The sequence below is a fragment of the Crocuta crocuta genome, unplaced genomic scaffold (genome assembly GCF_008692635.1).
Source record: "Crocuta crocuta isolate KB4526 unplaced genomic scaffold, BGI_CrCroc_1.0 scaffold371, whole genome shotgun sequence".
In the NCBI taxonomy this organism is placed as follows: domain Eukaryota; kingdom Metazoa; phylum Chordata; class Mammalia; order Carnivora; family Hyaenidae; genus Crocuta; species Crocuta crocuta.
In genome coordinates this window covers 1,013,097-1,029,349 of record NW_027530617.1, presented here as the reverse complement: position 1 = coordinate 1,029,349, position 16,253 = coordinate 1,013,097, and the positions used below count along the sequence as shown (strand labels likewise).

General features: G+C 36.2%; 1 protein-coding gene across 2 annotated transcripts in view; it reads left to right on the top strand.

The window, feature by feature from the left end:
* Positions 1-16,253, top strand: part of GAS2 (growth arrest specific 2) — a 127,479-nt gene that overhangs the window by 25,868 nt on the left and 85,358 nt on the right. The gene's annotated exons all lie outside the window — the stretch shown is intronic.

Here is a 16,253-nt window from a genome sequence, read left to right as displayed (position 1 = left end):
GAATATGCATGCCCTTTCTTAAAGCAGACCATTTACAGGGTTTATAACAAGAATGTTTTTTAAGGGGCTGTAAATTCGAGGAAAAATGTTCCTTTTTAATTTGAAAATGTCTGAGGATTGCTAGATGATTTAAAATGTAAGTCCTCACCATATGTGTGTGTGTGGTCCAAGGTATGTGGTACTGGTGCATTACAGAGTAATGGCATAATGTTTTTTAGATGAGGTAATTGAGTTTCTAGTATGTAGAGCTCCCCAACTGTATCTTTCACATTTAGGGCTACATGAATACCTGCTATTGTTTTGCTTAGCAGTTTGAAAATGCATTACATATCATGCATGAAGCTGTCCCGTATGTGGTTTGTGTTTATATTGCTCTGCTGGTCATGTCTGATTTCACACAGTGTAGGCTGTTTGTCTAATGGATGCTTCCTATAAGAAACCATAATGCAGCAATTCCTGTATCTTGAAGCCGAAATTAAAATAGAAACAAAACAAAGAACTTAGTTCTATCAATAATTGTTAAAAAGAAAGAAACCTTTGAAATAAAAAAAGGAAGAAAGGAATCTTTTTTTTTAAGGTTTATTTATTTTGGGGAGGGTTGTGGGGGGCATGGGGCAGAGAGAGAAGGAGATACAGAAGGCAAAGCAGGCTCCAGGCTTTGAGCTGTCAGCATAGAGTCCAATGCGGGGCTCCAACTCAATAACCACAAGATCATGACCTGAGCCAAAGTCTGAAGCTTAACCGACTGAGCCACCCAGGTGCCCCAAGAAAGGAATCTTAAGGTAGGAATAAGCTGACTAAATTCTGAATAAGTTTAGGAGTCTCTTGAGAGGCAGTGTTGTATTAGGTGTTGTGAAGGCCAGTAAGTCCCCGACTCTGCTTTCTAGAGCAAAAATACAGTTATTTTTGTATCATTGGGTGAGGCCTGCAGATCCTTTTTCATGATGATGCTTTTAAATACATGACATAAAGGATTACAAAACACAAAATAGAGGGAATTGATTTTTTTGAAATACGGTTACTACAATATTAAAAATAAATACTAAAGCACGAGTTAAAAAATAAGCAATGTGTTTGCTTGTTATTATTCATCTGGCATTGGTTTTGAAAATACTGTAGTTTTTAAAAAAATGTATTTCAGTTCTACTGTAGTTAACATACAGTGTTGTATTAGTTTCATGTAATGAAAGAATCATTATATCTTCATATCATTGTGAAGATATAATGATTCAACAATTCCATGTATTACTCAGTGCTCATCATGATAAGTGTACTCTTTAATCCCCTTCGCCTATTTCACCCATTCCCCCCACCCCCTCTGTTAACCATCAGTTTGTTCAAACTAGTTAAGAGTCTTGGTTTTGGTTTGCATCTTTTTTTCCCTTTGTTCATTTATTTTGTTTCTTAAATTCCACCATATGTGTGAAATTATATGGTATTTGTCTTTCTCTGAGCTTATTTTGCTTACCATTATACCTTCTCAATCCATCCATGATGTTGCAAATGGCAAGATTTCATTCCTTTTATGGCTGATTAATAATATTCCATTGATAATACTCCATTGTAGATATATAACACATCTTTTCATCCATTTATCTATCAGTGGCCATTTAGGCTGCTTCCATAATTTGGGTATTGTAAATAATGCTGCAATAAACACAGGGATTCATATATTTTTTCAAATTACTACTTGTGTATTCTTTGTACCTAGTAGTGCAATTACTGGATCTTAGGGGAGTTCTATTTTTAACTTTTTGAGGAAACTCCTTACTGTTCCACTTTGGCTATACCAGTTTGCATTCCCAAACAGTTCACAAGGGTTCCTTTTTTCCCACATCCTTGACAACATTTATTGTTTCTTGTGATTTTGAATTGGCAGTGAAAATCACTTGATCAGAGGGGTACTCCTATTTTTAATGTTTTGAGGAACCTCCATTCTATGTTCCACAGTGGTTACACCAGTTTGCATTCCCAGCAACAGTGAACAAGGGTTCTGAAAAGCACTGTAGCTTTAAAGTATAAGAGAAAGTAAACTTAATATTTCAGATACATTCTAGATATTACATTCATAATACAAGAATATTGAAAATCAGAGGAGAGGAGCGCCCCTGTGGTTCAGTCAGTTGAGTGTCTGACTCTTAATTTCAGTTTAGGTCATGATCTTATGGTCATGGGATTGAGCCCCCCATTGGGCTCTGCACTGAGTGTGGAGCCTAAGATTCTCTCTCTCCCTCTGCCTCTCTCCCCCACTCATGCTCTCTCTCTCCCAATAAAACAAAAATTAGAGGAGAGTAAAAATAAAGATAATTTGCTCATCTCTAGTTCATGGTCTTCCCAGACCAAGAACTTATTCTGGATGATCACAATCTAGTGAAAAATAGTGTTACAGACGTACAAAACTAAGAATAAACAGATATTAAACAAGTGCAGTGGGAAGATTAAGACAGGAGAGATTAATCTCTATATTTTTATGTATATAATAAATGCATGTGTAAATGTATAAAAATATATGTGTATAAATTATATATATTGAAAATCATAAAAGAGGAATCAGCCCATATTCTGTTCCATGTTATCATATTTGTTATGTTTAAATATTGTTTAAAGTTTGAGAAGTAGCTATCTGATTTTATTTTCAGAATGACTGAATGCCATGAGATATGATAATAAAATAAGCTTTTACTAAGTACTTATTCTTTGTCAGAGTAAACTTTTAACATAGATTATATCATCAAATAACTTAAAACTTAAATCGTATCATGCTATTTCTTAGCTCAAAATTCTCTAATGGCATCCTGACTTACTTCAACTAAAAGCTAAATCTTTATGATTACATTCAAGGCCTTGCATACTCCATTTCCCAGCTAACTATCTAATCTCATTTCATGTGACTTTCCTCATACTCTGCTTTGCTGCAGTCATAATGACCTCCTTGGTCTTTGAACCCAACAAACAGGTCCCAACTACCACAGGGCCTTTGCAAGTACTTTTCTATCTTCTCAGAATATTTTTTCCTTAGATATGTCTATGACCTGCTCCTCACTCCCTTTAGGTTCAAATGTTGTCTTTTGGCTGATACCTTCTCTGCCTTCCCTATATAAAGTCTTTGACAGATGATCTAGAATTTCCAATTGATAGCTATGTTGTGCTGTATTCAAGATACTGATAAAAAGAAGTGTAAAACTTTCCCCTCTCAAAGGACTCAGACTCTAGTTAAGTTAATAAAATATGAACATATAAGAATATAGATATCAATAAATATTTAATAAATGACGTATACTGGTAGTTTGTATCACCATGCCATCCATTATATTGATGCCATTCAATCAATTATTCAAAAAACATTTATTGAACACCTTAAATATGCTACCTTGTGAGTATCAGGTTGTTAGGAAGAATAACATTAAATGAATAGTTAAGCTAACAGTGAATTACAACTGGGTGATGTGTAAGTTTGGGAAAATCCAAATATATGGTGGCTTTAAGAGGGTAAACTTAGTCTTGTAGAAAGAACTTTTATATTATTCTGAAGGAGGAATGAGAATTAGCCAGACAGAAAGGAGACCTAGAATGTTCCAAATACAGAAAATAGCCATGGGAAAGCCCTCAGATGTGGAGGTGCATGATGACTTTAAGGAACTAAAGTAAAGCAAATGTTTGGATACACACACATAATACCAATGTCCAGAAAGAGACCAGAGCCAAATCTGTTGGATGTTGGCCTCTCTGTTAAGAATAACAAATAAGCTTCCGACTTCGGCTCAGGTCATGATCTCACTGTTCATGGGTCCAAACCCTGCATCAGGCTCTGTGCCCTGCTCATGGGAGAAATAATGACCATTAGTCTGAGGTGCTAGCAGAGGTACTTGAAAGAAGCACATGGTTTTGAGATCTATTGAAATTTTGTGGGGTAGGGATGGAAAATATTTCTCTTCTTCCTTTCTATGTTCTTTGGCTAGTCTAATAATTAAACTGACCTAACACAGATTAACAAGTGAAAAACAAATTTAATTTCATTTCTTTGGGAGTCCCATAAGAATATATGACCCAAAGAAGTGACCAAAGCAGGAAGCTTTTATAGCTTATAAGCAAAGAAGCAATATATGTGTGAAGAATTGACAAGACAAAGGGGTTTGGATTTGGGGTAGTAAATTGGTGAAAAGAAGCATCAAGTTTGTTTATGTAGACTTCTTGGTCCTAAATTCCCATTCTCTGGTGATAAGAATGCTATCTGCCATTTTGGTACCTTTCACATGTTAGATTTATCTCCTACTTCCTGAGAGACCAAGTAAAGTCAGAGTGCCCTTCTTGTTCTGGCTGTCTCTCAAGTACCTCAAATTCAAAATAATATGCCAAAGTGGCATTTTTGAGGTGGTTTATCTGTCTCCCTTGAGTTGGCTTGGTGGGATTTGGTGATGAATTGGATAGGAAAGGTGAGGGAGATTGGTCTGGGGTTTCATATGTGAAGAAATGGATGTGAAGAAAGGCAGGGGAAGAATAGGTTTGGGGAAAAATCATGGGTATCTATGCCATATACCCCCCATGGGTGCCCAAGAGTTATGAGCCTTGTGGGCTCCCTCTCATACCACTTCTTACTTTCTGCCCAAGAAAACATATAAGCAAATGAGTTGCCAAACTTAGTTGGGCAAAGAGGTAAGGGAAGGACAGAGAGAACCATTATGTGTCAGGGCTGGGTGGTGGGAGGGAGCTCCGGGAGCATGTAAGAGTGGGAATAGAGGCTGGTGAACCGGTAGGGAGCATTGAGAGGTCCTCAGGCTAGGTCTGCAAGTAGGAGTGGGGCTGAAACAGTGGAACCTGTGTTAATTTTTTTTTTAAATGTTTATTTTTGAGAGAGAGAGAGAGAGAGACAGAGCATGAATGGGAGAGGGGCAGAGAGAGAGAGAGAGGGAGACACAGAATCCAAAGCAGGCTCCAGGCTCTGAGCTAGCTGTCAGCACAGAGCCCGACACGGGACTTGAACCCACGAATTGTGAGATCATGACCTGAGCCGAAGTCAGACGTTTAACTGACTGAGCCACCCAGGGGCCGCCAGTGGAACCTGTATTAGAAGGAGTTTGCTTTATCCTAAAAGCCCTAGGAAGCTAAATTTGCTTTTTGAAAAGTCTACTCTAATTAGAGTATGGAGAACAGATATGAATGCATAGCATAATAATGAAAAGAAATTAGAAAATGGATAAAAACAAATTGTAATTAAATCTCCATACAAATGTAGAGCATCTGCTTTAAATTTTTTCCCCTAAATACATATGGGCTTGTTACAGTAATTACAGATGTGACAATGGAACTATTTTTCAGCTCTTCTCAGGACATTCTTCTTAAAAAGGACTGAAAGTAGACACGTATTTGAAAAAAAATAATAATAACATTAATCAAAGATAAGCGATGGTCTTAGATTGGTATTAGGCACTTTCCAAAACATCTTATTTAATTCTTAAAACATGTTACAAATGATAGATCTAAAGTTCCAAAAGTTAAATTAAGTAACTTCTTGACGACTAAGCCTTATTGCTGGTGAGTTGTAGTTTCAAGGCTTAAGCCTTTCCTCTTTGATTTTCTAAAAGTTTAACATTCCCATCTTTCAAATTTACTGAAAGTCTAGGAAGCTATCCTGGTTGGTGAACACTTGTAGTGTGCCTAGAATCTGCAGTGCAGTGAAGTTATGGAAACAAAATGAGAAAGAGAGAGAGTCTTTGCTCCAAAAGGATTTGTAAGTATGTTAGCCACTAAAAGAAATTGGGTTTTCTGGAATCCATCGAGGAAACAATCTTTGGACTTCTGATAATGCTTTTCATGTTGGATATTTTACAGATGCCCACCTAAAAGTAGTGTTAACCAAAATATTAGCATCAGTGACTCTGTGAACTCAAAATTTGCTGCCAATAATTATAAATTATTATGTCTTAAAATGTACAAAATGTTTGTTGGAAAGGAAAAATTCAAGACGATGAGGGAGCTCCAGGTAAGCTGAGGGCAAAGTACAGGCTAATAACCACTCCCGCCTCCCACGTGGGACATGTATGGATATTCCTTGGACACTCCAGGCTATCCAAAATCAGGAAAGGAAAAAAAAAACCCCACAAATAGTTAAACTGATAAGAATCTCCACCAGTTAATTAGAAAAAGGCAATCTCATTATAGCCTAAAGTCCAGGAACTCCCTAGGATCTTTAATGCTTTGCTAGAGGGAAAAACAACCTCAGCTTGACAATTGCTAGGCCTCCAGTAAGTCTTTAGCATATGAAAGTTTCTTTGGAAACCATTTCTCCNGTCTGAGGCTTTTTAAAATCCCCTTTTTGCACCAAAGACATCTTTAAGAATTCTTTTTTGGCCATTGGCTCCAAACTCCACAACCCCCGCCCCCCAACACCCTAAAACTTCATCACAAGACAGATTTTAAAAGAATTTTCTTGCTCTTGTTTCTTTAATGTAATTCCTTAATTTTAGAAGGGACACACAAAACTAACATACATTCTCAAGAACATGTTTAAAACTATCATCAATTTGTTTGAGCTCCTGTAATTAATTAATAATTAAGAGATCTGAAGGACTGCTGTGCCTGGTATCCAACAGCCTTTCTTTCTCTGTGAAATGTTCCCTGTTCACAGAGTAAGTTTCTCTTCTTCCCACTGAAGCCTGACTCTTGAAGTCTTGGTACTCCAGCTGTGAAGATGCAAGTGGCAGAAAAAAAAGAAATCACTTGTTTTTAACTTCCATAGAATTATCTACATTTTTTTCTTCAGTCCTTCAAGTCACTCTTGACAACAAATGACATCATTATTTTCCCAAAGGATACATATAGTTGGGTTACTTCTTAGTTTATATGTTAAAATCTTTTCATTACTCCCTAGTAGGAACAGGGAGATTATAAGCAGACAACCACATGGATCTGTTTATAGGTTCAGTTGTTCAGGGTCAAGGAGTTTTCACATCAAAATATCTGGATTTCCAAATTCTTCTAAAAGGTTGAAATGTGTAACAACATTGAGACTGTATTTTTTATGATAATGCATTACAATTAAATAAATATGTTGGACGTGGCATGAGCTCTTCAGTTTTCCACAATCCCCACCGCTCCTTATTGTCCCCTGGAACAAGCTGCTTCATTCTTTTATTCGATCTGCCTGGCCACTTCTGGGCCTTTGAGATCGTAATTATTGAAATTATAATATTGGCAATTCTTGTAAGGTGTAAAATACCCTTTGTGACTCTAGCCCTGTTGACTTTTCTGGTCTCATTTTCTTTTCTACACGTATTCTGCGCCCATCCATAACACCCGTGCTTGTCCAGGCTTTGTCAGATGTTTCACTTTCTGGAATGTACTGTCCTTTTATATGCCTGTGAAGCACTTGAGATCCTTCAACTGTGTAAATTACTGCTCCTTTGTAAGGCCTTCCTATCATGATGTTCAGTCAGCTCCTCCTCATTCAGGTTAAATGCACAGGCTGAAATTTCCCAAAGAGCTAAATTTTAACTTCTATTTAAATTCTTAAACTTCTATTATATTTCTTGTCATACGAAGTGATGATTCATTTACTTATTTATTTATTTTTAATATTTTTTAAATGTTTATTTTTGAGAGAGAGAGAAAGAGTGAGCAGAGGAGGGGCAGAGAGAGAGAGGGAAGGAGACACAGAATCTGAGGCAGGCTCCAGACTCAGCTGTCAGCACAGAGACAAATGCTGGGCTTGAACTAATGAACAGGGAGATCATGACCTGAGCTGAAGCTGGATGCTTAACCAACTGGCCACCCAGGTGCTACTAGAAATGATGATATTAAAGTCTTTTTATCGAAGTCACTGAGAGTCTCTGGAAAGGAACTTTGGCTTTATCTTTTTTGTATTTCAGTCTGCAGCACCAACTATTACAACTGATATGGAGCTGTGATTTAATAATGGTTGGTTGTGCTGATTCAGATTAAATTATTATTATTTTTTAAAATGTTTTTAATATTTTATTTTAAATTTGAGGGAGAGAGAGAGAGAGAGAGAGACCAAGTGCAAGCGGGAAGGGGCAGAGAGAGAGGGAGAGAGAATCTGAAGCAGGCTCCAGGGTCTAAGCTATAAGCAAAGAGTCTGAAAACAGGACTTGAACTCATAGACTGTGAGACCCTGACCTGAGCGGAAGTCAATGCTTAACTAACTGAGTCACCCAGACATCCTGAGAGTAAAATATTTCTATTTATTTATTTATTTTATTATTTTAATTATTTCTATTTAGAATTTTGTGCACCAATTAACTGAATTTTAATGGGTAGGACTAGACTTTTGAAATTTTTAAGAAGCTAATCACCATCTGGTTATATGTAAATAATTAGTTGGGAGAACAGAAGCTTTTCATAGTAGCATAGCATTTATATAATGATTCCCATGTGAGTGTATATGTAAAATTAGGCATAATGTACATAACAATCGAAGGAATGCATTTTTTTTAACAGCATATTTTTTCCTCCTTTGTGAAGCATTTGGTGCTTTTAAACAGCTATCAATAGCATAGTAACATTTTTATATACTTTAATTTTTAGAGCACTTTTAGGTTCATGGCACAATTGAGCAGGAAGTAAAACTGGGTGGTACATTGGTTACAAATAATGAACCTACATTGGCACATCATTATCACTCAAAGGCCATGGTTACAATAGGATTCATTCTTCAGACTGTGTATTCTGTGGGCTTTCATAAATGTGTAACGATGTATATCCACCATTATAGTATCTTACAGACTAGTTTCACACCCCGGGCACCTGGGTGGCCCAGATGGTCAAGTATCTGACTCTTGATTTTGGCTCAGGTCATGATCTTGTGGTTTGTGGGTTCAAGCCCTGCATCAAGCTCTGCACTGACAGTGCAGAGCCTGCCTGGTATTCTCTCTCCCCCTCACCCTGCCCCTCCATTGCTCATGCTTACCCTCTCTTTCTCTCAAAATAAATAAACTTAAAAAAAATTTTTTTTAAAGAACTGTTTTTTTCATGTCCTAAAAATCCCATGTGATGAATCTCATGGTGAATCACCTATGTATCCCTCCCTTTTCCCTATCATTTAATTATTTTACTGTCTCTATCCTTTTATCTTTTGTAGAATGTCATATAATTGGAATCATGCTATATGTAGCCTTTTCACATTGGCTTCTTTCACTTAGTAATATACATTTAGGGCTCTAACATATCTTTTAAAGCTAGATAGCTCATGTCTTTTTTTAATTTTTAAAATGTTTTTATTATTTATTTTTGAGAGAGTAAGAGATAGAGTATGATCAGGGGAGGGGCAGAGAGAGAGGGAGACACAAAATCTGAAGCAGGCTCCCCACTCTGAGCTGTCAGCACAGAGCCTGACGTGGGGCTTGAACCCATAAGCCATCAGATCATGACCTGAGCTGAAGTCAGTTGCTTAATCCACTGAGCCACCCAGGCATCCTCATGGCTCATGTCTTTTTAGTGCTGAATAATATTCCATTGTCTGGATGTATAGCATTTCCATTCAGCTATTGAAAGACAACTTGGTTGCTTCCAAATTGGGGCATTTATGAATAAAGCAAAGCTGTTATAAATATCCACGTGCAGGGTTTTGTGTGGATGTAAGTTTTCAACTCATTTCCATCTTAACTTTTCACTATCCATCTCATCCTTTCAGCCTGAAGTTTGAGAACTAGGCTGAACTTCACTGCCATCATCAGTTTACATTATGCCAAAGACAATTTCAGATGATTCAAAATCATAATATATTTTCTACATTTATTGTTTAAGTGATTTCCTCATGATTTACTGGGTATGCCAGAATTCTGATGTGAGAAACCTTTTTTTAAAAATATTTAAAAAATTTATGTGAATATTTGTATGGCATTACAGCATGAATATTACACCAAATTTTGCTATAAGACCTGTCCTGTCTAGGGTAGAATATATCTGGAGAAGGAAAGGAGAGAAGAGGTCCATTTTGAGTTTAATTCAGTGAGTTCATTGCAACTGTACTAAATCATAGCTCACTCTGTCTGAGGCATAAAGTCCTACTGCAGAATTCCCAGGAGAGCTTGGTGGCACCGGAAAGAAGTTTCTCCTATTTTTCATTTTGATAATTTTGATCTTAAAGAAGACAGTTTCATCCTTTCCAAAGGCCACTTGGTACTTCTATTTACATACCTTGATACTGTGAATGTTCAAATAATTTTTTGAGAGGGCTTCTTCCATGAAATACTAAACTAAAAGCAGTGAAACTAAAAGCAGCAAGGGGATGCAAGTGGAGACATTAATTCCATCATGGAAAGAGTGACTTTATTGCCTGTGTATTTGAACAGTACATTCTATATACCCTTTGGAAGAAGAAAGATATTAGTTCTTGGCAATTCCCACATCTTCTTTTATGTAGTCTTCTGTTTTATATCTGAAATGCCTGCTAGATGCAATCCAACTTTTGTGAAGAATGGATTATTTAACATATTAGTATTAAATTTTCAGTTCTGTGCATGTAGAAGACTAGAGATGCCATTCTCTCCATTCTCTTTTTAGTTTGACAGGGGAGAGAGAATACATATTCTTCATGTTAATGTTACTTGGCCAAAAAATGGGGAAATAAATCAACTGCTGAAATATATTAAATTCCAGGCATTGGTGAGCTATTATAGAGCAGTTAGAAGCATATGGGTATAAAAGATTGAATAATTTGATATAAACTATGTATGAGCTCAATTTTTCATCTTGGAAAATGGAGAAACTATTACCTATCTAATTCAAGGCATCATTTTTTGAGAACTAAATAGAATAATCTATATGAAACTAGGTTTTGTGTGCCTAAGGCATGGTTGACAGACACTCAGTGTTAATCCCTTCTTTTCCCACTCACCATATGATTCAGAAAAAAAAAAAAAAAAGAAATCTGTACTGCTTATAAGTAAGGCACTAAGTAAGATTCTCCTTCTCTAAGTATAGGCTATTATAAGAATTATAAATAGATCTATAAGTACTATAAATAATCATTACTGACCTTTTGAAGCTGTAACACTCATAACCTTCACTAGGACACACAAGTTGAGCTCTGTAGCATGTCAGTGAACTCTTTGTAAGTGACCAATATAATTGTGTGTCTCCTGTAACTGTATCCAGGGTAGCTACTGGTTTTGAGGGTAGTTGAAAGAAATGAAAATGGCATTAGTTCAAAGGAAACTAGTCAAGTGGTCAAATACTGGACTCTCAAACCCCAAATAATGGCTGTCCTTTCCCTATTATGAATGTGCTTATATGATAGCCATAAGCCACATGTGGCTATTTAAATTTAAATGGATTTCCCCAGTCTTATTGAGAGATACTTGACATACATCACTGTGTATATTTAAGGCATGCACTGTGATGGTTTGATTTACATATATTGTGAAGTAAATCCCCTCATAGATTCAGCCAATATCCACCATCTCACATAGATTAAAACAGTAAAATTTACAAATTAGCTCTCTGTGGCACCACAGTTCAAAGTGTTCACTAGCTCCATATCAGTAGTGAGTACTCCAATGGTAGTGGAAATATAGAACATTCTCACCACCAAAGAAAATTCTATTGGAAAACTATTCTAAAGGTGAGGTTCAAGTTTAGGATGAAGATAGAAGTAAATTGTCAATCTTTTTCTGAGTTCTGGTACCCATGACAACAACAAGAAATATTTGTTAAAAAAAAACAAAAACCATGAGGGGCGCCTGGGTGGCTCAGTCCGTTGAGCGTCCGACTTCGGCTCAGGTCATGATCTCACAGTTCGTGGATTTGAGCCCTGTGTTGGGCTCTGTGCTGACAGCTCAGAGCCTGGAGCCTGCTTCCGATTCTGCGTCTCTCTTGCTCTCTGCCCCTCCCCTGCTCACGCTCTGTCTCTCACTCTCTCTCAAAAATAAACATTACATTTAAAAAAAAAAACATGAAAGGCAGAAATCATAGGTAGTTTGGTATATTTTATGTACAGTGACAATAAATAACCTTTATCAAACACTTACTTTTGCACTTGAATTATATTATTTAATTCACACTCGCTTGTAGCCGATCGTGTGCATTGTTTTCTATGTGCATTGAACAGGAGACTGAGGCACAGAAACATTGAGTCATTTGCCCAGATATCATCCCAAGAAGGTGAGATAACTGACTTTGGACTCAAGAACTTGGACTCTCAAGCCCTAGCAGGATAATAGAAAAAAATTAAAAGCTTTAGAAGTAAATTTAAATTCTTTTTATTTCAATCTAACTTGCTTGTTGCCAGAAGGGAATGGGGAGACACTTATGGAGTTGAAACCATTCTTTTGTACGTTAATCATCCAGTTGGTAAGTATTTTGAGGGCCATGAGTACATATCCTGAGCTAATCCCACCGAGAGAAAAAAATATAAACATTAGACTCTTGATATTAGAAAAATTAATGTGCACCCTGTTGACTACCTGCATTTGATCCCAGTGATTGACTGATAGTCACTTCTCATTTTGCTAACACAAAATATTGAATCTCCCTCCATGAAGGCGGGGATACAGTAGCATGACTCTTGCTAGTGAGTTAAGTGAGCCTAAATTTTGACCCAATCTCAGTTCAATGTGGGGGTTATTCTGTACTCATCATTCTATATTCAGTAACTTTCAAAAACAGTTCAAAGGTGTTACTTAAAATTTTCATTTACACATTTCTTAATTTATAGATATAATTTAATGTATAAGGTATACTATGAATTTAATGAATTTTAAAGGCCCTGGAAACGTGTCCTCTGGATAGGTAAAAACTCTAGTACAGTGTTCACTCCTGCCCTACATTGATTACAGTCTAGTTTGAGGAGTCAAGTTTTAACCATTCATCAGTCAGGTTTTGAGGACATAATGAGTAACAACACTGCCAGGAAAAACTTACATAAGTAAATAATTGAAGATGGTCTATAATTTAAATGATGTAGGAGTTGTTTGAAGAGGTGAGCAGTAAAGGGAAAATTAATATGGAAGATATGATGAGCCATGTGGGGAGGTTCCATTTAAAATCTCCAGTTCTTTAGATCAGAAGCACTCCTCTCCATATCTGTGGTCCATTTTCAGCTTTTCAAGTCTACATATCCATGATTACTTATGGCAGTTCTCTGTAATAAAACTCTTCTTCAAGATTTTCTTGGCCAGGAAATAGTTGGATTTTATCCATTCTATTAGTTTTTATTTTGTTTACTGCTATTAAAGTAGAGATCCAGAGCTGGTTTTCCCCTTCTAGGATTTTCATGAAAATCTAGAGAAATTAACAATTAAGAAAATCACAGGGCACACCTAGGTAACTTGGTCAGTTAAGCATCCAACTTCGGCTCAGGTCATGATCTCGTGGTTTGTGAGTTCAAGCCCTGCATCAGGCTCTGTGCTGACAGCTTGGAGCCTGGAGCCTGCTTGGATTCTGTCTTCTCTCTCTGCCCCTATCCTGCTTGTATCCTGTCCCTCTCTGTCTCTCTGTCTCAAAAATGAATAAACATTAAAAAAAAAAAAAAGAAAGAAAGAAAATCACAGACTGGAAGAGATATAATTGCCAAGGTGTGCAGAACTTTATAAATGCTTTGGTGTAAAATATGTCAAAAATACTTTTAAGTTCAAAGGGATTGAGTGCTGATATTATTAAATCATTTGTTCTGTAATTCAAATGAAATCAGACTTCTGCCCTAGGACTGTTAATTGTAAATGACACAGTAACCCTGGAAAGACCTTTGATTTGGGGGTGGTATTCAACCAGGAAGAATATTAGATCCTACCAGCATGCTACTGTTCTTACTGAATACACAGAGATCCTTATTCCTACTTATGTGTGATGACCTTTATAGGTACTGTGTGTGAAGGCTCAATTAGCCATTTGGACTAATGAGGATGACTTTTTCAAATTTTACCAAATAAAATATTTCATCTGGATGAAGATTGGAAGTTTCCTAAGTCTTCAGGTGACACAGAAGCACTAGATGTGATAACTCCAGAACAGAAACAAATACCCTATAAATCACTTGAATAACACCTTGTTAGATAGCTGTTTCTATTGAATTCCTTGCACTGGGGATTCCCAAGTTATGGAATATCAATAACCAGCTTTCATTTTATCTGGCCTAAAATAACTTTCATGTCTTCAAATATGAATGAATTTTAAATAAATACTTACACTCAAGTATATGCTATGTAAATGACTTTGTAAGGACACAGGCTTATAAGGGAAAATTGCTATTTTCATTTCTGTGCCCAGTGCTTGTCCTTGTAAGTTCTTAAAGAGGAGGCTGAATGATATCTGAGGGCTTGTTTCTTGTGGGTATTCTCTCAAAATATGTCCCTTGATAGATTAAATGTCAAATCAATCTCTAGCTTCTTGAGTGCCACATGGATATTGTATTCCTTTCCGCTATACAAGTCATGAGCTGTATGTCCTTAATGTGCCCTTAACTGTGTCAAACAGTTTCTAATTTCGAGGTTATACTTCCTATATAAAAACACATTCCTAGGTTGTAAATGGTTTTACACGTTATTTCTTTCCCCACCCAGGGATAGAGGTGTTAAATCTTTATGTGGCTCTGTATTTGAATCTGTTGATGTTCTTTCTTTAAAGATGATCTTTGCCTTAGTCACATCATAAAAAAGCTTTATAGTCACCTCTTAGAGGTTTTTTTTCCCCCCAGCAAATCCTCTTTTATGTTTGGCTGACACAACTTACTGATTTTGGTTATTTAATCTGAAAATATTGATAAAATAGTTAGTCATTTAAAATCCTCCTACTTAGTTTGGAAATATGTAATTAAGTAAATGAAACTATGCATCAATCACCTACCTCAAGAGTAATTACCATTTTATCAATTTAATTATCAAATTATCAATTTGATGCATGTCATTCTTTAATTTTCCCTACACTAGCATTATTTAAATTAGTGTGATATTCATATTTATCATACAACATAATTATATGCAATTTAACCTTATATATAACCATCTGTATCTCTCTATACGTAGTGTATATATATATATATACACACACACACATACACATGATCACAAAATGAATACTTTAGGTATGTGGCTATAAAATCTTTGGTCATGAAGAACTCTAGTATGATGTTAGCAGGACTTCACCAATTTACTAAGGCCGCTATCTCATTTTTTATAGCCATTCTTGCAAATGAACCCAACAATCAACAACATTTGCTTCTATTTATTGGGTCATAGTGAATGGAGGACACAGTTATTTATGAGTTGAAATCACAAAGTGAATGTCTCTCCGTGTAGCAAAGCTCTGTGTGGCTGTCACTAACCAAATGCATTGCTCAGTCTTTCCCGTCACATAGAATTACATTCTGTGACTTCCTGGAATGCCATGGAAACTGGTTATGTTCTATTAAAGAAAAAAAGCCCACACAGTTCTTTATAACACTTGGTATGGTGCTAGTGGAGATTTCCTGGCTAAAATGTTATGCCAGACTGCTAATAAAAAAAGTCTGTCCAGGTTCATACCCACCCTTTATCTTAAGTATTTTCTTATTCCAGAAGAATGTCAATATGCTTCGGGGTCAGATAGCAGAAATCCAACCAGAATTGTTTTTATATTATAATGTAAAGTATTAATAATATAATGTATTGATATGTGTGTATGCACTTAAGAGTGCAGGTTTGTGTTATACATTATCTATCTTTATATAGTATATTTGTGTTTCATTCTTTCACGATGGAATACATTTATAAATAATTTGTGGCAAATAATGATAAGAGTACTTGGATAAAAGATAAAAACAAACAAACAAACAAAAAACAGTTAATACAAGAGAAATGGAAGAGGTAATCTGAGCCAGGGAAGGGACTTCTGTGTATTTCTGCTAGATAGTAGAAAAGGCAAGGATTTGTTTATATGCACACATTTTTATAATTTCTTTCTTTTTCAATTTTATTTATTTTGAGAGAGAAAGAGTGAGTGGAGGAGAGGGGTAGAGGGAGAGGGAGAGATCTCTGAATGCCAAGAAGGCCCTGCACTGTCAGTGTGGAGCCGAAACATGAGATCATGCTTTAGTTGAAATCAAGAGTAGGATGCTTAACCAACTGAGTCACCCAGGCGCCCTTGTAGTTTCTTAATAACAACTAAGTTTCATGTACATTTCCCTTTCTTTTCCATAGCGCTTCACTAACCTATTTATTGATATGAGGTTATTCGAAAATGTTTTATTTAAAACACAAATGTTTACTTAATGTGCTGTTGTGATGACTTTGCCAGACATTCCACCCGAGTGAGATTTTTTTGTT